Genomic DNA, 22,587 nt, shown 5'->3' with positions numbered 1-22,587 from the left:
ATTGCGACACTCGATCTATAAAACACCATCTCAAGAACTTCATCACACACTCAAAAATTTCTTCTCTAAAAAAAAAAAAGTTGTCATGGATTCTCCATTAAACATCCTAATGTTCCCATGGCTCGCCCACGGCCACATCTCCCCCTACCTCGAGCTCGCCAAGCGCCTCTCCCGCCGCAACTTCGTCGTCCACCTCTGCTCCACCGCCGCCAACTTCAAATCCATCGAGAAGGATCACCAGCACTCCATCCGCCGCGTCGTCCTCCACCTCCCCGAGACGCTCCTCCCGCGCCGCCTCCACACCACCAATGGCCTCCCCCCCGAGCACATGGACGCCCTCAAGGAGACGCTCGACATGGCCGCCCCCGAGCTCCGCCGCGTCCTTTCCCAAGTCCGTCTTAAAGATGGTAATCGAGAGAGGCGAGCTTCATAGGGCAATGCATATTGGAAAAGCGTTTAGAGTAGAAGATGGTTTATTGTATTTCTGTGTTTCTTACAATGTATTTCAACACCTCATTATATAGGTGTGAAGATATGCTATCTATGGAAAACACAATCAATTGTAATCAATCTATTCTAGGACAATAATGCAATCAATTACTCTCCAATTATTCTCCCAATCTTCTCTCCATTTGATATTATTCTCCCAATCTTCTCTACATTTGATATGCTTTGACACTCCCCCTCAAGTTGAGCAATGGTATCTCCAATGCTTAACTTGCCCAATATTTCTTTAAAGACCTTTGGATGAATTGCTTTGATCAATATGTCTGCAAGTTGTTCTTCAGAACGGACAAAGGGGAATTCAATAATTCCTCCATCTAGTTTTTCTTTGATGAAGTGCCGATCAACTTCCACATGCTTCGCGCCAAGGTCTTTCATCTCGAATTCTCTAAACAAGTTTTCCTTTAAACTCTGGATTTCTTCTACATCGTCCCCAGTGATGATCATGTCATCGACATAAATGATCAGACATGTTATCTTGTTGCCTCTCCTTTTTGTGAAGAGTGTGTGATCGGAATGGCTTTGTTGGAACCCATGTTTGAACATTGCTTGGCAGAATCTTCCGAACCAGACCCGTGGAGACTGCTTCAAACCATACAAGGTCTTCTGTAGTCGACAGACTTCTCCTTCTCCAAACCCATCAGTGAACCCAGGTGGAACTTCCATGTACACTTCCTTGTTCTTGTCTAGCTCTCCATGAAGAAAGGCATTGGTCACGTCGAACTGGTGAAGTTGCCAGTCTTTGCATACTGCTACAGATAGTAAGGCTCGCACAGTCTCCATCTTCGCAACTGGGGAGAATGTTTCTTCATAATCTACTCCATATACTTGAGTGTAGCCTTTTGCCACTAGTCTCGACTTGTATCTCTCGATTGAACCATCTGCTCTTCTTTTTATGGTGTATATCCATCGACATCCAACCGGCCTTTTTCCCTTTTGGTAACGTGCATTTCTCCCAGGTGCCATTTTTTACTAGGGCATCTATCTCCTTCTTCATGGCTTCTCTCCAATGTTTGTGTTTACTGGCCTCTTCAAATGACTGTGGAATTTCTTCATCCTCATATAGGGCAGCTTCAAAAGCCCGGGCCATTTCTGACAGGTGACCTTGAGCAATATTTGATACAGCGTATTTTGCTTTTCTCCCTTTCCAGTCTGGTGAGTATCGTCGAGGAGGGATTCCTCTTGTACTCCTTAGGGGTAACTCGTATGGGTCACATGTGTCTCCACTTCTTCCACTGGCTCCACACTCCTCAATATTGCCACTATCAAGATTAGTCTGTTCTGAAGGCATATTATCAAAATCTGAACTGTTTACCTCAGGAATCGAAGCCGAGGTTGATGGCCGGACAATGTCACTTTGTTCTCCGTCCTGTATTACAGGATTTGACGACCCGGCGGTGCCACTAACTTCCTCAGGTGGACCAACGTCTGTGACAGGACTTGGCTGTGACTCTCCCCCTGTCTGGTGTTCCCTTGGATGTGGCTCTCCCCCTAAGTGGTGGTCCTCAATATCTGGTAGCCAATCTAGGAGGTCATTGTTTGGACTATTGTCTGATGGTTGTGTCTCCCCCTGACTACTAGATTGGCTGTAGAAGTATTCCCCCTCCACAAAGTCACAATTCATGGTGGTGTGTATCCGACGGGTTGTCGGGTCATAGCAACGGTAACCCTTTTGATTTTTCCCATAGCCAAGGAAGACACGTTTGAGGGCACAAGGATCAAATTTGGAACGTTCGTGTTTTGGGATATGGACAATGACCGAGCATCCGAATACTGGGAAAAGGTGTCTAAGGGGGTTTTAAAGTTGAGTATTCCGGTAGGTAGGCGATTTATGAGATATACTGCGGTAGCTATAGCCTCAGGCCAAAAGGATTTAGGTATTCTGGATTCAATCAAGAGGGCTCGGGTAATTTCGAGGATGTATCGGTTTTTCCTTTCGGCCACCCCATTTTGTTCCGGGGTGTATGCACACGGGGTTTGGTGGACTAGTCCCTTTATCCTAAAAAATTCTTGCATTTTACTATTGACGAATTCTCCCCCATTGTCGGACCTAAGGATTTGGATTTTGTGGTTATATTGAGTTTGAATAAGGTTATAGAATTCTACGAACTTATCAAACACTTCATGTTTATGTTTCAAGAAATAGATCCAAGTCATGCGAGAGTAGTCATCAATAAAAAGTACAAAGTAACGAAAACCTTGGCCCCCAGTGATAGGGGCAGGACCCCAGACATCAGAATGTATCAAAGTCAAAGGAGATTTCATTCTCGTATTGTTCAACTTGAAAGAATGTCTATGGTTTTTGGCCAAAACACAAGTATCACAATGAAAAGATTTCATAGAAGTAGCTAATTCAGGAAAAAGTAGGCGAAAATATCCTAAAGATGGGTGCCCTAACCGACGATGCCAAAGCCAAGCCTGTCTGTCTGTTGGTCCGGGAGTCAGCATCATTGCAGCACTCTGTTGGGTTATCTCGTCCACATAGTACAGTCCGCATCGCTCAGTGCCACGCCCAATTATCGTCCCCGTCTTGATATCCTGCAACATGCAAAATTGAGGTTGCATTAGTAATTTACAGTTCAGCTCTTTAGTCACATGACTAATGGATAGGAGCTTGTGTGATAATGACGGAACATAAAGACAATTAGAGAGACATAGAGTGGGCGAAATATTAATTGTGCCCGCGCCCATGACTTGTGCTAGGTCTCCACTGGCAGTTTGGACATAGGATTTTTTGGAAGTGGAGATAGATACGAAATCTGAGGCTTCAAACGAAATTGTGTCTGTCACCCCACAATCAATTTACTCTTGTCTTCTTCCCTCCGGTAGTTAGGGTTTCTTGGTGGTTGGTGATTTTGTACGATGGGTGTTCGACTTCTATCGAATACCGCAAGTCCCACTCCGATCCCGGTTTCTTTCGTTTCGGGATTGAGTAGCTTTTCGTTGACGGATTCTCGTCTGACTAGCCCGTATGCCTTTCTTGCAGTTGGTATCGGATCCATATTTAGGATCTCCCTCTTGATTTTTCCATATCGGAGGTCATCTAATGCCCATACAAATTGGTACAACCTGTGCCTCTGTGTGTTCTGGTTGTATTTTTCGATGCTAGATGGGTCCTCCATCGGATTTGGATCCCTAGTGTCAATTGAGATCCATAGATCTTGAAGCTTTTGCCACAAATTCTCTAGTGATAACTCTCCTTGTCTGATACTGTAAGCTTGTCTGTGCAGGTCTGAAATCTGGAATTTGTCGGCACCGCTTCCATACGTTGTGGCCAGACTGTCCCACAAGTCGTAGGCTGTTTCGTATTGGGAGACCTCGTTGACGAGGCTGGCGTCGATGTTGTTTATGATCCAGTTGAAGCAGCAATCGTCCCGCTGCTGCCATCGATTATAGTTTGGGTCAGTCGGTGGGGGAGGATCTGTAACTCCGGTTACGTGAGATGCCAGACCCTTCCCACGGATGACCCTTCTCATCAGTTTTGCCCATAAGGGATAATTATCCCCGTTGAGTTTTTCTGCCAGGCGCACCTCGCCTAGTGATTCAATTGATGAAGGCTGTTGATTTTGGTTTTTCTGAGACATGCTCAGTCTCATAAATTCAGCGAATTGTTCGGCTGAAAGTGTTATAGGTTGGTTGGTTTTTGGAGGATTATCAGATTCAGAATCTGACATATTGTTGGTTGGGTTTTTGCAGGATTCAAAAGGCTGGGAAAGGTATTCGAGACTGTGATGATAATTTTCTGAGTCTCAGTCCCGAATGAACTTGCTCTGATACCATCTTAAAGATGGTAATCGAGAGAGGCGAGCTTCATAGGGCAATGCATATTGGAAAAGCGTTTAGAGTAGAAGATGGTTTATTTTATTTCTGTTGTTTCTGACAATGTATTTCAACACCTCATTATATAGGTGTGAAGATATGCTATCTATGGAAAACACAATCAATTGTAATCAATCTTTTCTAGGACAATAATGCAATCAATTACTCTCCAATTATTCTCCCAATCTTCTCTCCATTTGATATTATTCTCCCAATCTTCTCTACATTTGATATGTTTTGACAGTCCGCCCCGACCTCCTCGTCTACGACTTCCTCCAGCCGTGGGCCCCGCTCGTGGCCGCGGAGCACGGCGTCCCCGCGGTGGAGTTCATTACCAGCAGCGCCACCATGAACGCCTACCTCTTCCACTTCTTCTCCCCCGCGGCGGCCGAGGACGACTTCCCCTTCCCGGAGATATACTATCGGGAGTACGAGCTCGTCCACCGTGACCGCCTGCTCGCGGCGGACGAGGGGGTCCGGAGGAACGCGTTTGCCGGGGTGCGCCGCTCGAACGGCGCCGTTTTGATCAAGGGGTTTAGGGAGATTGAGGCCAAGTATAGTGACTACTTGGCTGAATTGCTTGGGAAAAAGGTTGTGCCTATTGGTGCCCTAGTCCAAGAAGGTATGATACGTGGTAGAGCTTCTCAATAAGCGCACGAGGGAATCAAGCTAAATAAGTGTTCATGGTTACATGGGCACGTGGATTGAATGGGATGAAATCACGCCGTGAGCGCGAAGTAGAGAATAGATAGTTAGTTAGTTGCTGAGCTGTGATGAAATGTACGATGCATGCTCAATATATGAGCTGCATTTTCCATTGTATTGTTTTCTTATGATTTGAGAATTAATGCCAAACTCCCCTTCTTCCTCTCATATACTTTCCCCGCGTAGCTCTATTCGCGTAGGTGCAATCCCGGTGGCCGTTCCTACCTCCGGCAACCCCGATCCTGTACCAAGTGGTATCAGTTCCACCGATCCTATGGTGGAAACACGTTCCGGCGATACTCGCCGTCTCGAGGAAATGCTTACTGCTGCGATGACGGATCTGACCAACAAACTAGCGGATGCCGATCGCCGACGAGTGGAGTTCGACAAAATCCGCGATCAATCTGAATCAGCGCACGATCTATCACTGCGTCAGCTTTGTGAGGAATTCTTAGCTCTGCAACTCCAGCAGAATGAGATCATGAATCGATTTGTGACTCCTGGTGGTGGTGGTCCAGCACAACCTCCGGGTGGGGCTGGTGGATTTCAGGCGAGACAACAACAATACTTTGCGACGCGTCAGTCGAAAGTGGGGTTTTCTCACTTCTCTGGTGAGGATCTGGCTGGGTGGATCATTCGATGCGACCATTTTTTCACGGTGGATCTCACACCGGAGGAATCTAAAGTCCGTCTCACGATCATCAACTTCGAAGGTCGTGCGTGGCAATGGTTTCAAAATTGGGCAAAATATCAGGACCAACCCATGGCGACACCGTGGCCTCTGTTTCTCCAAGCACTGGAGGGTCGGTTTGGTGATCATCTCTTGGGTGATCCGATGACAGAGCTACCGTCACTCAAGCAATCAGGTTCGTTTGCCGACTATCATGATCGATTTGAGCTGCTTTTGGGTCGTGTGTCTATCCCTGAGTCATGCTATCAGCCACTTTATCAATGGGTTACGTCCTCATATACAAAAGGTTGTTCGCTTATTCATGCCCCAAACACTTATCCATGCTTACGCCCTCGCTAGACTTCGGGAGTCGTCTGCTCCGGCGAGGGAGGGGTTTTCTCAAGCTCCTAAACGAGGTAATTTTGGTGTCTATGGTGGGGAATCTAATAAATCTAATACCTCACCTTTACTCCCTACTCCTATTGTACCAAAAATTAAGAGCCGCCGTTATTTGACCCCTGAGGAAATGGATGTGAAAAGAGCTCAGGGACTCTGCTATGGATGCGATGAAAAATTCGAGTGGGGGCATAGATGTGCTAAGAAACAACTTTATTTGTTGGAGATTGAGGATGGGATTGAGGAGCTGGATCCAAGTAGCAATAATATTGATGAAGAAGTTCCGGAGGATGATAATCCTCTAATTTCAATTCATGCTATAAGTGGCTCAACTTCTAAAGGGTACAAAACTATGCGAATCACAGGCAGAGTTGGCCGGAAGGCTTTGCATATTCTCATTGATTCTGGGAGCACGCACAATTTTTTGGACATTCAGTTAGCTAAGAAGTTGGGACTTCAACTCACGCGAGTAAAATCTGTGATGGTAGATGTAGCAGATGGTAATAGCCTAGAGTGTGACTCAATGTGTAAGGGAATGAAATGGATGTTGAGGGGTACTCCATTTACTAATGATGTTTTGCTGCTTCCTCGTGGCAACTGTTGTTAGAGTTTGTATACTAGAAATCACGTTTCGAGTGATTGAATACTGTAAAACTCTTATTTTATTTTCCAAGGAATAAAACAGATTATTTTTTGTCATATATTGTTATGCTTTACATTTAATGGATGTTAATGCATGTTTAAATGTATAAGTTAATTTAACAAAGTCTAAGTCTTTGTTTTAGTAGACCGGTTGTGGGCGTCGTCCACTTTAAGGTAACACGGTCAGTTCTAAACAAAAAAAAAGATGAATTTCACAACCTAGATGGAATTTGATTATCCATCGAGAAAGGTTGCAATGTCAGTCCGCATATTTCTAAGCCTTACTGAAATAAGATGACATTGGTGTGGTATAGCACTGAACGGATCTAACAGCAAGACTTGTCCTTGGGCTATCTACTGAAAGGCGAGGTCTTGATAATATTTGTTTCTTAATCAATGTAGGTTAGCATTGAGCATACGGTATTGATTATGCACTACTTTGACTTATCAAATGGTGCGGGTTTTTCGTAACCCAATTATCCCGATATATTGGGTAGTGGTGATCAATATCTAGCGGTGCTAGGATTGCTATTATATTGACTCGTGCACGAGGAGAGTCTCATTTGATAATGTGCTCAAGAGGAGTGCGAAACAAGGTTTTATTATTCGGAACCTAGCTAGTTGGAGTTTGATTACTCTATGAATAATAAATAAGCGTTTCATGCTGAGTCCACTCTTGGAATTAATAAGAAGTTAGCTAATTAAGTCAATAGCAGACATTAATTAATTAATGGACATTTTAATCTTAAGCACGGGAAATGAAAGTTAAACGGAAACCCGGATTACTTGTAATTTTGGATTTGGATGGGGAGAGTTCAATATTACTTCTGTAGTGGCTGCTCGTAATATTCCAATTATAACTTATATTAAATTGTGGGTTCAATTTAATTAGTAAAAAGTAAATTGGATGAGCCCATATCCAAAACCTTCCATAGATCTCTGTCTGGGCCCAAAAGGAACTTAATATAAATAGGAGAATAAAGGAGACAGAAATAACACAATTTTATTTGTATTTTTCGAAAATTTCAGCTTCCCCAGCTGTAGGAATTTTCGAATTCATCTCCTATTCCAAAGAGGATTTCTTCTGTCTTCTTTATTTAAGTCGTAGTATTCTAGTAAGATCAGCACACACTGATATTGAGATACAGTTCGGGAACCAGAGAGAAGATTTGTGGTCTAGTACTCAAAGCATCACGTGGAGAAGAAGCTAGCCATCTTCAATTCTTTGGAGAATTAATTAGGTATTTTTCTGCTCCGTAGAAAAGCATGTTTTAGGTTTCATTATTCTTAAAGCATGATTAATTCAAGTTATGAGCATGATATATGTGATAATTACGCGAATAGGTTTTGTCTAAATAATCTGCTAAATAGATCTGATTATTATGTAATTGATTTATATGAGTGCTTCCGCTGCCAGCTCCTTCAACTGTGATATGGTATTGGGAATTCAATGGCTTGAAACTCTGGGTGCCATTCAATGGAACTTTAAGACACTAACTATGGAGTTTAAACTGAATGGGAGGAGATTTCTGCTACGAGGGGGTCAATCCAATCAGAATGTAGCTGAAGTATCTGAGAAAAGAGATGGATAAATTGCTTACTCATGAGGATGGCATCCAATTATGCTGTATTAAGGTCAACCATGAAGGCCATTCGGAGCTGCTAACTATGGCTGGTTCAGAGGATGATTCACAGGCTATTCCTCAGTTCATCGAGGCTTTCATTGATAATCAGTCTGAGGTATTTACAGAGCCTACTACTCTTCCCCCTATGAGGTCACATAACCATCAGATTGTCCTCAACAATGGAGCTTCCCCGGTGAATTGCAGACCTTACAGACATACAGCCATGCAGAAGGATATCATTGAAAAACAGGTTGCAGACTTATTGCAACAAGGCTTTATTCAACCAAGTACAAGCCCTTTTTCTTCCCCGGTGGTACTTGTGAAGAAAAAGGATGGGACATGGAGGATGTGTGTGGATTATAGGAGGTTGAACAAGCTCACTGTTAAGGATAAGTACCCAATCCCTTTGATTGAGGAACTGCTAGAAGAGTTACATGGTGCTTCAGTCTTCTCTAAAATTGATCTATTCGAATGGAGGTGAAAGATATCCCTAAAACCGCTTTCAGAACACATGATGGACATTATGAGTTTGCTGTGATGCCCTTTGGGCTTACCAATGCTCCTGCAACTTTTCAAAGCTTGATGAATGACATTTTCAGACCTTATTTGAGGAGGTTTGTGTTAGTATTCTTTGATGACATACTTGTATACAGTGATAACTGTGAGACTCACTTGCATCACTTAGAGCAAGTGTTTGCTAAGCTGAAGGAGCATTCTCTCTTTGCTAAAAGAAGTAAATGTGAATTTTCTAAAGAAAGGATTGAGTACTTAGGCCACATCATATCCAAAGAAGGGGTAGCAACTGATCCTAAGAAACTCAAAGCCATGCAGGATTGGCCAACACCTACTGATATTTCTAAACTCAGGGGATTTCTTGGACGGATATTATAGGAAATTTATCAGAAATTATGGGATGATCAGCCGACCTCTTACTGATTTATTAAAGAAAGATGCCTTCATTTGGAGTGAGGCTGCTGATGAAGCTTTTTTGGAGTTGAAAAAGGCTATGGTGTCACCCCCGGTTTTAGCTCTACCTGACTTCTCCCTCCCTTTTGTTATAGAAACGGATGCTTCAAGTTATGGTATTGGGGCTGTGTTAATGCAGCAAGGCCATCCACTTGCTTTTATTAGAAATTCTCTGTCTCCCAAACACAAGCTTCTCTCAGTCTATGATAAGGAACTATTGGCTATTGTTTTTGCTGTGACACATTGGAGCCATTATTTGGGTCATCAACCGTTTGAAGTGCGTACAGATCATAAAACCTTAGCTCACCTTTTGAAACAGAAGCTCACCACACTGGGCCAATTGAGTTGGCTTTCTAAACTCATGGCTTTTGATTTTGAGATTACTTATAAGAAGGGTTCTGAAAATATTGTTGCAGATGCTCTATCTAGGGTCCACTCCTCTGAGGTATTTTGTATGGCCATTACTGCTGTCTCTACAGACTTATATCCTATGATAGAGGCGACTTGGAGTTCTGACCCTCTGCTACAAAATCTGATCAGGGAGCTGCAGCAGGACCTAAAAAGAATTCTAAGTTTTCTTGGAGAGGGGCTCAGTTGAGGAGGAAAGGTAGGTTGGTGGTTGGAGATGATGAGGCCTTGCGACTGAAGCTTATCCATTTATTTCATAATTCTAGTACAGCCGGTCACTCTGGGATATTAGCTACTTATAAAAGGCTCACCTCTCTTTTTTATTGGCCTCATATGGAGAAGCATATAAGGAAGTATATCAATGAATGCGATGTGTGTCAACGCTTTAAGTATGACAATAGTGCTTACCCCGGCTTATTACAGCCTCTTCCAATACCTGATGAGGCCTGGTCTCATGTTAGCCTTGACTTCATTGAGGGTCTTCCCCTATCACATGGTAAATCTTCTATTCTAGTGGTGGTTGATCGACTTACTAAGTATGCTCATTTCTTGAGTCTTACTCACCCATATACGGCCCTGACTGTCGCTCAAACATTCCTTGATTCTGTATTTAAGCTACATGGATTGCCTACCATACTTATCAGACAGAGATAAGGTTTTCATGAGTCAATTCTGGACTGATTTCTTTAAACTCCAAGGGGTCGAATTACACATGTCTACGGCGTACCATCCTCAGTCCGATGGCCAAACCGAGGTAGTGAATAGGTGCTTAGAGACTTATTTACGTTGTATGTGTGGGGATCAGCCAACTACATGGAGTAAATGGTTGAGCTTGGCTGAGTTTTGGTATAACACATCATTCCATTCTGCTATAGAGATGACCCCATTTGAAGCTCTGTATGGGTACCCCCCACCAATCCATATTCCTTATTTCAGAGGAACGTCGACAGTGCATGATGTGGATGAAAGCCTGATCACTCGTGATTCTATGATGGAGGTTCTGAAGCATCACCTCCTGCGCGCACAACGGCGTATGAAGCAACAACATGATAAACATCGCTCGGAGAGGAAGTTTTCGATAGGCGACTGGGTATACTTGAAACTCCAGCCTTATCGGCAGAACACACTGCGCGGCCGTCAATTCCACAAGCTGAGTCCTCGCTACTTTGGTCCTTTTAAAGTGGTGGACAAAATGGGGGAAGTAGCCTATAAATTACAGTTACCGGCTGACTGCAAAATCCACCCTGTCTTCCATGTCTCACAATTGAAAAGGAAGATGGGGCCCTTGAATCAGCTTCATGCCTCTTTGCCTGCAGTGGGAAACTCGACATTTCTCGAGCCTGTGCAGATACTGGAGCGTAGGTTGGTGAAACGAGGCAATCGTCCGGCTACGCAGGTCCTTGTTCATTGGGCTAATTCCTTTCCGGAAGATGCCACATGGGAGTACTTACATGATCTGCAGGAGAGGTTTCCTCATTTTAAACCTTGAGGTCAAGGTTTATTTTGAGAGGGGGAGATTTGATACGTGGTAGAGCTTCTCAATAAGCGCACGAGGGAATCAAGCTAAATAAGTGTTCATGGTTACATGGGCACGTGGATTGAATGGGATGAAATCACGCCGTGAGCGCGAAGTAGAGAATAGATAGTTAGTTAGTTGTTGAGCTGTGATGAAATGTACGATGCATGCTCAATATATGAGCTGCATTTTCCATTGTATTGTTTTCTTATGATTTGAGAATTAATGCCAAACTCCCCTTCTTCCTCTCATATACTTTTCCCGCGTAGCTCTATTCGCGTAGGTGCAATCCCGGTGGCCGTTCCTACCTCCGGCAACCCCGATCCTGTACCAAGGTACTACTTCCATTAATAGCAGCCATGAATTGATCAATTGGTTGGACAAAAAGGAAAAAAAAAATCCACTGTTTTTGTCTCTTTTGGGAGTGAATATTTTCTTACCAAGGAAGATCTTCTAGAGCTTGCTCATGGCTTGGAGCTTTCCAACTTCAACTTCATATGGGTGATTAGGTTTCCCAAAAGGGAGGATGGTAACAAGATTGTTCTAGAAGATTCCTTGCCACTAGGGTTTCTTGAGAGGGTTGAGGGAAGGGGTTTGGTAGTTGAAGGGTGGGCCCCACAGGCACAGATTCTAGGGCATGAGACTGTGGGGGGTTTTGTGAGCCATTGTGGATGTAGCTCAATGATGGAGAGCATGAAATTTGGTGTTCCCATCATAGCTATGCCTATGGGTGTCTCCACCATCGCCCTTCCCGTTCGCCCGTCGCCGACGGGCGACCCGACGTCCGCCGTAGGGAGGGGGAAGGGCGCCCACGCCCGTCCCGAGTGCCGGTCGGATGGCCTCGCCCCTCAGCCCGACGTCCTACCTGACGTCCGGCACTGTGGCGTGGGTAGGACGTCCCACCGAAATTAATTTTTTTTTTTTTTTAAAAAAACTCTATAAATATGGCTCGTGTCGAAATTTTAATTCCGTAAATTTTAATTTTAATTGTGAATTTATTAATTTTATTGCGGGAAGTCCTAGTGCAATGGGAAGGGCTAGTGCTGACGTGGCAGACAGTTTTTGTGGGAAGGGCTAGTGGAGGTCCTAGTAGGAGGGGCGCCACCGGATACACCCTATGCACATTGACCAGCCCCTCAATGCTAGGTTGGTGGAGCTGGTTGGGGTCGGCGTGGAGGTGGTCAGGGACGGCCGTGGGAGGCTCGAGAAGGAGGTCGTGGCTGAGGTCATACGACGTGTGGTGGGCGACGAGGGGATCAGGAAGAGTGCTGTTTCGATGAGGGAGAAGCTCCGGCTCAAGGGGGACGAAGAGATTGATGACGTTGTGGCCGTGTTTGTGAAGCTTATTTGGGAGAACAAGGTGATGAAGAAGAGGAACAAGAAGAGCAAATGGATAGCTTTCATTGAAATACTCTATAGTATTTTTTAGTTTCTTATTTATTGTTATTTGCTTGTACTAATTTCTTTTTCATGTTAGGTACTAGTAATACTAATTTCTTTTTCAGTCCGCTGCATATAGTTTTTTAAATGCAGTTGGTTTTTGATCGGACGCCATAATCTGTAATTTTTTTAAATGCAGTTGGTGAATTTGTGATTTTCGATAAACTTGTCTTATTTTTTGCTTGAACTTTTGACATTTTTACTAAATTTTTTTAATTTTTCTGATAAACAATATCGATCAAGTCAAATTGGTCTTCTACAAGGTTTTCCCCAAGAACAAAAATTAGGGGTTGAATTCAATTTTTGAGGTTGGAGAATGAATGAATCGGGTGCAGTGGCACTGCCAGTGTGACAAGATTGAAGCTGTTTCTGTCGGAGGATTCTTCCAAGCAGTTTGGTGTGATGAGGGATCGTTGGATTGCTTGGCCTGCAGCCCTTTTTCGGAGGCGAGGAACGCACCGAGTCTGAGGTGAGGCTCACCAAGGTGCCTGGGCGGATGGATAGAATACTGGAGGGACTTTCTGCCGGAGGGGGCGGATAGAGACCATCCTGCGGCTAATGTGTGTGGCACTGGCAGAGATGTCACCGACCTCCTCCTCTTTCCGCCTTGTTTGGTGGTTGTTGGAGGGCTTGTTCCGTTGCAGGATTGGCAGAGACGGTATGTTGAGTGGCTGAGGACTTGTGGGAAACGAGTTTTGGTGGTTCACTATCCAAATGCATTCCATGCTTTCTATGCATTCCCTGAACTGCCCGACTTTCATCTCTTGCTTCATGATGTTGCAAGCTTTGTCCAGGAACAACTCATCTCCTGTTGAATTTCAATTCTGCAAACTAGAATGTTATTGTTCTTGCATCATTCATCTACACATGATAATGCCTTGTAACAAGTTTGTGTTATTGGTCATGTACTATCTAGAAGGGCTTGTACGTCTCGAGGTTCCTTCCTGTCTGAGCTTTATATATATATACCAGATTGTGGCATGCAAGACTCATTTCTTTATGATCTTATATATATAGGTGTATCTCTGGTGTGAATCTTGATGTTTTATGCCTCAGATTGAATTTTTCTCGAGTATTATAGTGTGGATGATAAATTCCATTAACTTTTTTCTTTCGAAGTTTACCATTTACCGATGAATCATGACGATAGTGTTCATTTTCGCGTATAGTGACTTTATTCAAATATATTGAATGAAGTTTTCTTTACTTGATTTAAAACTCTATGCATACACCATTCAAACTGTACAAATTTGAGCAGCGTTGTGGATGCTGCTGCTTTGGTCTTCTGTTTCTAAGGAGAAACTACAAGTATGGTGCAGTGATACACATTTACATTTACATTTGCAGGTTCTTGCCCATTTCCATTCCAATATCCGAAAACTCGGATTCTAACATTTCTTGCTCTTCTTGTTGCTCCAGAGTTTCATAGAGAGGAGAATTCCTGGTTTCGGGGAGCCACAAGCTCATAAAGCCACTGATTATGGACAGAACCCCAAATACGGGGAAAGAAAGAGACGGGCTCGATCTGCCAAACACAACCAGCAGGGGAGAAATCGAGGCCCCCAGCATCATTGACTGCCTCAACATGGAAACACAGAAGTTCCTCACGTTTGTAGGGAACAGCTCCACGCAGGAGATGTACAGCACATCAAATGCAGTCGAAACTGCCATGAAACCAACTGCCTCGATCATCAGTTGAGGTAAGCTTCCTCTTTTCCTTGATGATATCTCGTTTCCATGCTTGTCTCCTGTTCTTGAGAAAATCATGCAGAGGATGCAAGAAATTCCGGTGAGAAACGCCGAGGCAGAGAAGAGCAGGCGGCGGTTTGTGAAGGTGAGCATCACACTGCCTATGAAAACAGCTGGGATCTCCATCATCGCGTTTATGGAAACAGTAAAGTACAGGTTGAAGTTAAGGTTTTCAACGTTGAGCTGAACACCATAGTAAACGAAACCAATCCCAAAACCTGTGAGCATAACCATTGTCATCCTTCTCACAGCCCATCTAGTATTCCACAGTCTCTCAATAGGTGAGGCTTTATTTTCTCCTTTGCCTGAGACCATTTTCTCATTCATAGACGATGGCTCCCGGAGACTTAGATTCGGGGGCAACTCTCTTCTATTGATTCTAGCACACCTCCTCAACACATCAAGAGCATCTTCACTTCTTCCCCTCACGAGTAGCCACCTCGGAGACTCTGCTACAAAGGGCATTAGTATAAAGACTGAGTAAACGAGTGGAAGGATTGAAATAATCCTGTACAAACTTCTCCAACAAGTTCTGGTCGGATAAGCAATCAGGGGGATAGACAGAAACCCCGCTGCAAAGAAGAAAAATCCAACTAGGCCAACTTGACCGCGCCATTTCCGGCCAATGGTTTCTGTCGAGAGCATCAGGCAGCATATACCGGTGCCTGCTCTGGAGAAGCCGTTTGCACAACGGAGAAGAGAGTAAATCCATATATTTGGGGAGAAGGAAGTTAGGAAAATGGTAGCAGCGGTTAGGAGACATGAAGCAAGCACTGCTCTTTTCCGCCCTAAGCATCCATCCGCCAAGCGGCCAAACATTGCAGAGCCTGTTAACACGTACGGTCAAACTCATTCAGAAAAACTGGTTAAAAAGACCTTTTCTTCATGCATGATGCCTTAACATTATTAACTCCCATTTATGCAAAGTTTAATATTCTTTCCGTCTCTTTTTAGCAGTGAGACAAATAACAAGTGGGTAAAAGGAGGAAACCTATGAGGGAACCAAGGAAGTAAACCGACGTTGGCAGAGCAGCGAGAAATCTACGGTCACACACGAGCCCCCATTCAGCAATTGGTGGAGCTTGTAGCTTGTACTCCCACCACTCCACTCCCAAGTCCCCGGCTTCAACCCACAAACAGAAGCAGCCGTTGTGCCACCACATTCGCGGCCAATGCACCGCCATGACTGTGGTTGAGCATCTGTGAAGATGGTGACAAGGGTGCAGTGGGAAGCGAATATCCTAGCCAGGGACACCAAGATTACCTGCACAAGCTGCGAGAATCCGAACGACCCCACATATTCCTCCACCACCTCATCCACTGTAAGCTGCAGCTTAGGCCATCCGCATCTCTGTCTCTTATCCGTCTCTTAACCGTCTCATCCCTTCACTATTCATGGGCCCCACTGTACTTTTCAGCTCATCTCTTAACTAAGAGACGTCACATGCATCCCTCCATCTCTTGACTATTAGGAGTGTCTCAAGGAAAGATCATAGAGTTGTTGTTAAGGAACATGATGATGAGGATCACTTTGTCCAGTCAGCTACCATCACCAATGAAACAGTGCCTACTGTCCTAGAGAGTGTGGATGGAGTGTGTCAAGCACAAGATCCTCCTACTGCAGCTGTGAAGGCTACATGTGGAATGCAGGACCACAACAAGACTTGGAGGGATATCGTGGCAGCATGTGCTTGATTAGGTTGTTGGATGTATTTTGGATCTCTCTGTATGTGGACATATATATATGGATAGCCCCTGATGTAATGTTTGACTGATTTTGAATACAGAGTTATTTCACTAAAATAGCAGTCTACTCTCGAGCTCATCTTCCCCATGAATTTGTTTACTTTCGTTTATTGACCATCTCATCCTTTAACTATTCATTCAATTTCATTTTTTATTTTTATTTCCAACAAATTCAATTAATAAAAACACACTTCATTAAATAAAATAAAATTACAATTTAAATACCTAAAAAAATAAAAAAGACATAATTTAAAAAACTAGAAATTACAAATTGCACACTTAAATTCAAATAAAAAAAATGGAGGCAAAGAAGTAGAAGAAGGAGTTCTCTAGTGACGATTATCTAACGGTTGCCAAATTTTGCCCAAATGTGCTCCATTAGATCCTCCTGGAGTTGGGCGTGGGCGGTAGAATCACGTATCTTTGCCCGAATAGACAACCGCTCTTGCAAAGACGGATGCACTCCTCTTCGAGGCGGACTACTTGCGGTTGAGCTTCCCGGGGTTTCAGGGTCGAACCAATTTCCCGCCTCAGGTCCTTCGTCGGCGACAATCATGTTGTGCAAGATTATGCACGTATACATGATGTCAACCATATTCTCCATAAACCACTGTCGAGCCGGGGTTTTGATAATGTTGAATCAAGCATGGAGAACCCCGAACGCTCTCTCCACATCCTTGCGAGCAGCCTCTTGCTTCTGCGCAAAAAGAGACTGCTTTTCTTTCGCATGCCTGTTGAACGTCTTCACGAAGGTTGGCCACTTCGGATAGATGTCGTTGGCAAGATAGTACCCCATTTTATACTGGCGATTGTTAGTGATGAAGTTGATGCCAGTGCTTTACCATTCAGAACATTGCTGAAGAGGTCGGAATTGTTGAGCACGTTGACATCGTTGTTCGAGCCGGGGACCCTGAAATACGCATGTCAAATCCATAGCCGGTAGTCGGTGACGGCCTCGAGTATAACGGTGGGGTGGGTGCCTTTGTGGCCGCTCGTGTATGACCCCCTCAACGCCACAGGGCAATTCTTCCATTGTCAATGCATGCAATCGACACTCCCGAGCATCCCGGGGAATCCGTGCACTTGTTCGTGAAGTTGGAGCAGAAACTGACAATCTGCGGTGGTTGGCTTCTTCAGAAATTCGTCGGTGAAGGCTGTCCCGGATGCCTTTGCAACGGCGATGGAAGTAGATATCTCCTCATACCGGGTTCCGACTGAAGTAATCACGTTCCAACCTTGCGGCGGCTTCCTTCCGGTTACGATGGATGTAAGTCTGGGGTCGCCTTTGAGGAGGCGCGGCGGCTTCCTCCTCCCTACGTCGATCTTCTTCCAACGATTCTTCCATTATTCGACGCATTTGCTCAAATGGGTCCATAATGGATTAAATTTGGGAGAAGAAAAAAATAAATGAATGATTTTATAGAAGTGATTGGAGAGGAAAGAAAGAGAGATGAGAGAATAATAGATGTGTGTAAAATGGAGAATGAGAAGAGTATTTATAGAATTAAAAAAAATAAAAAAAATAAAAATTTTAAAATATGACCGTTGAACGGTCATATTACCGTTTTTTTTTTTTAAAAAAATTCGAAAAATTGATTTTTTTAAAAAAAAATGAATTATGACGTCATAATTCGGACGCCCACTCGCGGGCCGGCGAGTGGGCGTCACGCCATCCACCAGCGCGCGCCACGTGGCGCCGCGCGCGTGTCTCGCCAGCTCGAGGCCGGCCTCTCCGGGACGAGTCACGCATCGAGACGGCTCGTCTCTTCGGGACGACATGCATCCCGCATCGCCGTCTCGATGTTGTCTCGTCTCGTCGAGACGAGACCGAGACAGCATCGAGACGGCGATGCGGATGCCCTTACTCCCTACTCCATTTTTCTCTCCCACAAGTTGCTGTTTTTCCTCATCCATTTCAGACAAGAATGTGAGGCCGTGTCAATGTTGTCTAATTCTTGAAAATAGCCCTTTTTATACACTGAGAAAACAAACAGTGATGAAAAGGATGGACACCAGTGACTATTGTTTGCATTAAGTTTGGAGTTTGGATCACATTATGGCTAATGTTGGTTGGTTTCTTGACGTGTTATGCCACTAAGAAAAGATAGCATTTTTATTCCTTGAAGGTGGCAATCTGAGTAAGGCAGAACTAGATTGGATTATTATTATACTTCTAATCTAATAATTTGCCTTAATAATCAGTGACATAGAACTGCATTATTAAACATTAATTAACTTGTGCCTCCAATTCAAGGTTTAATGCATCCAATCAAAATTTCTACTGCGTTTGATGAGATAAAAAATGTATTGTGCTGTTGTAGTGGGAACAGAATTATTCCCGCTAGTACAAGATGCTGATCCTATATTCTCACACACTATATATGATCAAGTATTTAATTTGATTTAGCAAAAGATATAAATTAGCTTATTTTGAATTGTGATGCAACTTGAAACGAGTTATACATTTTTATGGATGCGCATGCATGCGAAGAAAGAAAGTTACATATCCCCTTATGGTTACGCTTTGTTTTTTTTTCCTCTCATATTTATGCAGTTAGAGTATGATATTATCATTGTACATTACACATAGATGCATGTGGCTCGATTAACATTTAAAGAGATTATGATTGCGAATAATATCAATTTTCAACATAAACAAATTCATTTATAAAGTACTTAATAAATAATTTGCCCACTTTGAGTTTGTTGCCCATCATTTCAACAACATCAATTTGAAGAACCAAATATTGATGCCAGCAATATACCAAAAATATTCTTATTAATTACAAGAAAACTTTGTTTCAGTGAAACAGAAAAAAAAATCCAACTAATGTTGTTTGTATCTACAAATTTGGTTAAATCTCCGCCATCCGAAAAATAGCAGTTATCTGTTTATGTTTTCTTTTTCTCATATTGGCGATGTCGTTTAGCATTATAAAACAATGATGCATGCATGCTTGGTGGAAACCCCTGCATGATGGAGACTACCACCTTACATACATATGTCATATGTGGGCATCATATTTTTAAAACTTTTAAAAGCAACTAATTAAAAACAAATTATCACATAATGCTTTTTCTTGCAAACTATGCCTTACTTTATTCAATGTACTAGTAGTTATAGTTGTGACATCCATACAAATTTAGAAGAAAAATGGATTGAGAAAAAGTACTGATGGTTTCCATTCCATTTTCTCTTCTACTTTCAGACTTGCTCAACATTAAGGGACCTATTTTTCAAGACATGATGTGTGTTAGATAATTCTAAAATGTAAGAAAAAATAAACCTTGTAGTGATCATTGCAACAAGAGGCAAAACTGTACACATCTCCAAGTTTAGATAGTTTTATAGTAAGACGAAGAGTATTCGGATAAAGATTTTAGATGTGAATTCTTGAACTAGTTGTTACCCAGAGCAGTATATCCAATGGTTCCTGGGATTGCAAGTGAGCTGGACTGGCCTGAAACTTCTCTTGCTCCGAACATGGGAACTACTCAGGCTAGACCAAAATCACCAACACGAGCAGTCATGTCGCTATCAAGAAGGACGTTATGTGGCTTGAGTTAACAGTGAGCAGCAGGTGTTTGGCATTGGTGATGAAGATAATACAGTGAGCAGCAGGTGTTTGGCATTGGTGATGAAGATAATGCAGTGCAGCAGCTACATCTATTAAAATGTTGATCCTTTGAAGAAAGTTCAACTTAGGTGTGTTTTCTTGAGGGTTTAGCCATTTGTCTAAGCTCCCATTTGACATAAACTGATACACGAGTGCTTTGAAATCGTTTCCATGGAAATCATTGCTTGAACAAGCAGTTACCACCTTGGCAAGGTTGTTGTGTCTGACGCTCTTCAAGGCTTGGCACTCCATCTGAGGTTAAGAACCCTAACTGCAACGACTGTTCCATCCGAACCCAGAGTGCCCTTGTAAACACTCCAAAAACTGCCTGACCCAATGAGCTTCTGTGATGAGAAACAGTTGGTAGCATTCAGCAGTTCTTGGCAGGATATCTTGGTGAAGAAGTTCACAGGCCCGGATTCTGAATCCGGTGACCTCTACAGTCTCCTTTGTTTCCAGTAAATCAGGAGAAGAAGCAATGATAGAGCAGCAAAGGATGGAGGCAAGACGATTATCAAGATAGGTATCAATGTTTTTAGTCCTTGTTTTCTTCGGATTTTTGGAGGTTCTTGCTGAGGGCATGCCAGTAACTGAAACTGAGGTATTCCACTGAAGCCTAGAGTTTTTGCGAACATTCACTGTGCTACAATTTTCAAACACACCCGTGGAAGGGACTCACCCTCAAGGTTGTTTAAGGACAGATTTAAGGAGATGAAAGAGGAGTTTTGTCAAGAAACTTGGATTATCCCTCAAAGATTGTTGTTTGAGAAGTCTTAGTAGTTGAGGAGACTCAAATGAGCTTAATTTGGAATCCTCCCCTCAAATGAATATCCTTGAAAGCAGATAATGTTCAATTCCAAACAGCTGCCTATGCTGTATGAAATCTGACCAGAAAATCTGTTGTAAGAGATCAGTTCTAACAAGATGGCTCATGTTTCCTACATTTTCAGGCAGGGGACCAATGAGGGAGTTGTACGACACATTAAACGACAGAATGCTTGGCATGCCACTGATTTCTTGAGGAATGATCCCTGTCAGATTGTTCCTAGCGATATCAATAAAGAATAGTTGATTACAAAAAACATGTTGGTATGCCTCCTCCTAACATGTTGTCAAACTAAAACAGTCACAGCAGGCTTGTGATGTTTCCAATGGATTACGTGATCTTTCCTGTCAGCCATTTAGACCCAGAACGAGCTTTCCTACGCTCGGAAGCATCCCAAACGAGTCAGGAATGGTTACGTTGAGATCATTTGAGAATATATAGAGTGTACTCTAGCTCACAAGATTTGATATCTCTCTCGGTATGCTTCCATGGATAAAATTGGAATGTAGATAGAGTGTGTTCAACTTAGCTGAAAAATTGGCTATAGAGAGAGGCAAGATTCCTCCAAACTGGTCTTCACCTAAATGAAGAGTTCAAAGTTGCTACAGTTTTGTCCAGATCTTTTCTTGTCCTAATCTAAGATTGTTGGAGCCCATAAAAAATGTTAGTAGATTAAGCTGCCTAAGTTCAGAGGTACTGTCCCGGAGAAGTTATTGCTGCTCAGCTCAACGCTCTCAAATTTTGAAGCATTAAGGAACAAATCAGGAAGAGGGCCGATGAAGAAATTGTTAGCTAACCACAACTTACTGAGATTGGGGGAGGCAAATATCATTCCTCGAGTTACCAGTTGTTGAAGGTGAGGGCTAAAAAGTCGAGCGTGGTGAGGTTATAGAGTGAAGGATGGAATTCACCGGTGAGGTAATTTACAGGAAACCTCAAAGTTTTGAGGTATTTCAACATGGATATTGTGCTAGGAACCTCACCATTCAAGTAGTTGTAAGACATCTATCTCAAACATGGATGTTAAGTTTCCAAAAGAAGATGGGATTGTACCTTTTAGATTGTTGCTGCCAAGGTGCAGCCTGAGAAGCTCATGAAGTGATCCTAGTTCAGTTGGAACGGTCCCTATCAAGTAGTTTGGAACAGTTAGAAAGGCCGTCTGGGATTCGCCCTCCGAGAAGATTGTTGCTCACATTCAAGATTTAAAGTCTTTCAAGATTTTCCAGCCCTGCAGGAATCACTCCTTGGAATGAGTTTGCTGAGAGATCAAGAATGGTAATGAAGGAAAGGTTTCCCAGTTGGGGAGCTATGGTCCCAGCTAAGCTGAGTCGTGTGAGATTCAAACCCCTGAACCTTTGGAGCTTTGGACCACATGCAACCCCGGTCCAGTTGTGAAAATGGGAAGAGTCATCCCAGGAGGCTAAGGACGTGAGGGGATCTGTGGTTATGAGGGACTTGAATGCGATCAGTGCTTGTTTATCGGCCTTGTTGCTGGGGTATCTGTAGCTGATGAACAGTCTAGAGACGTGTGTGTGTGTGTGTTTTGTCTTGTTTGTAGGCGTGATTCTTGATGGCTAAAGTTTAGAGTAAGGCGTGATTCTTGATGGCTAAAGTTTAGAGTAATGAAGTTTTGCTAGGGAAATAGTAATACTTGGAACTAAAACAAGTTTTCTTATCACGCATCTTTAAGGGTGGAAATGTACCACAATAGATCAAATAAAAAAATGTTGTAGGCTCAATATTAAATGAAGTAACATTGAAAATGACTTCACTGATTTAGAATTACAACCAAATCCTTCGCAAATTTCAAATATGACTAATTTTTTTGATGCAACAATTGACTTGAATTAGGATTGCATGATATCAACCTCAATGTAGAGAACAAAATTCCTGCAAGCATAATACGAGCCGGTCTTCCTAATAAATGGTAGATCTATCAAACCAGCACTAAACAGGCA

General features: G+C 43.1%; 2 pseudogenes; one reads left to right on the top strand and one right to left on the bottom strand.

Annotated features, from left to right (window-relative positions):
* On the top strand, positions 1 to 13,506 carry LOC125205070 (annotated as a pseudogene).
* Positions 13,507 to 13,946: 440 nt separating this feature from the next.
* On the bottom strand, positions 13,947 to 18,100 carry LOC125205369 (annotated as a pseudogene).
* Positions 18,101 to 22,587: the final 4,487 nt, after the last annotated feature.

This window comes from Salvia hispanica, chromosome 2, assembly GCF_023119035.1.
Source record: "Salvia hispanica cultivar TCC Black 2014 chromosome 2, UniMelb_Shisp_WGS_1.0, whole genome shotgun sequence".
In the NCBI taxonomy this organism is placed as follows: domain Eukaryota; kingdom Viridiplantae; phylum Streptophyta; class Magnoliopsida; order Lamiales; family Lamiaceae; genus Salvia; species Salvia hispanica.
This window is presented reverse-complemented; position numbering and strand designations above follow the sequence as displayed.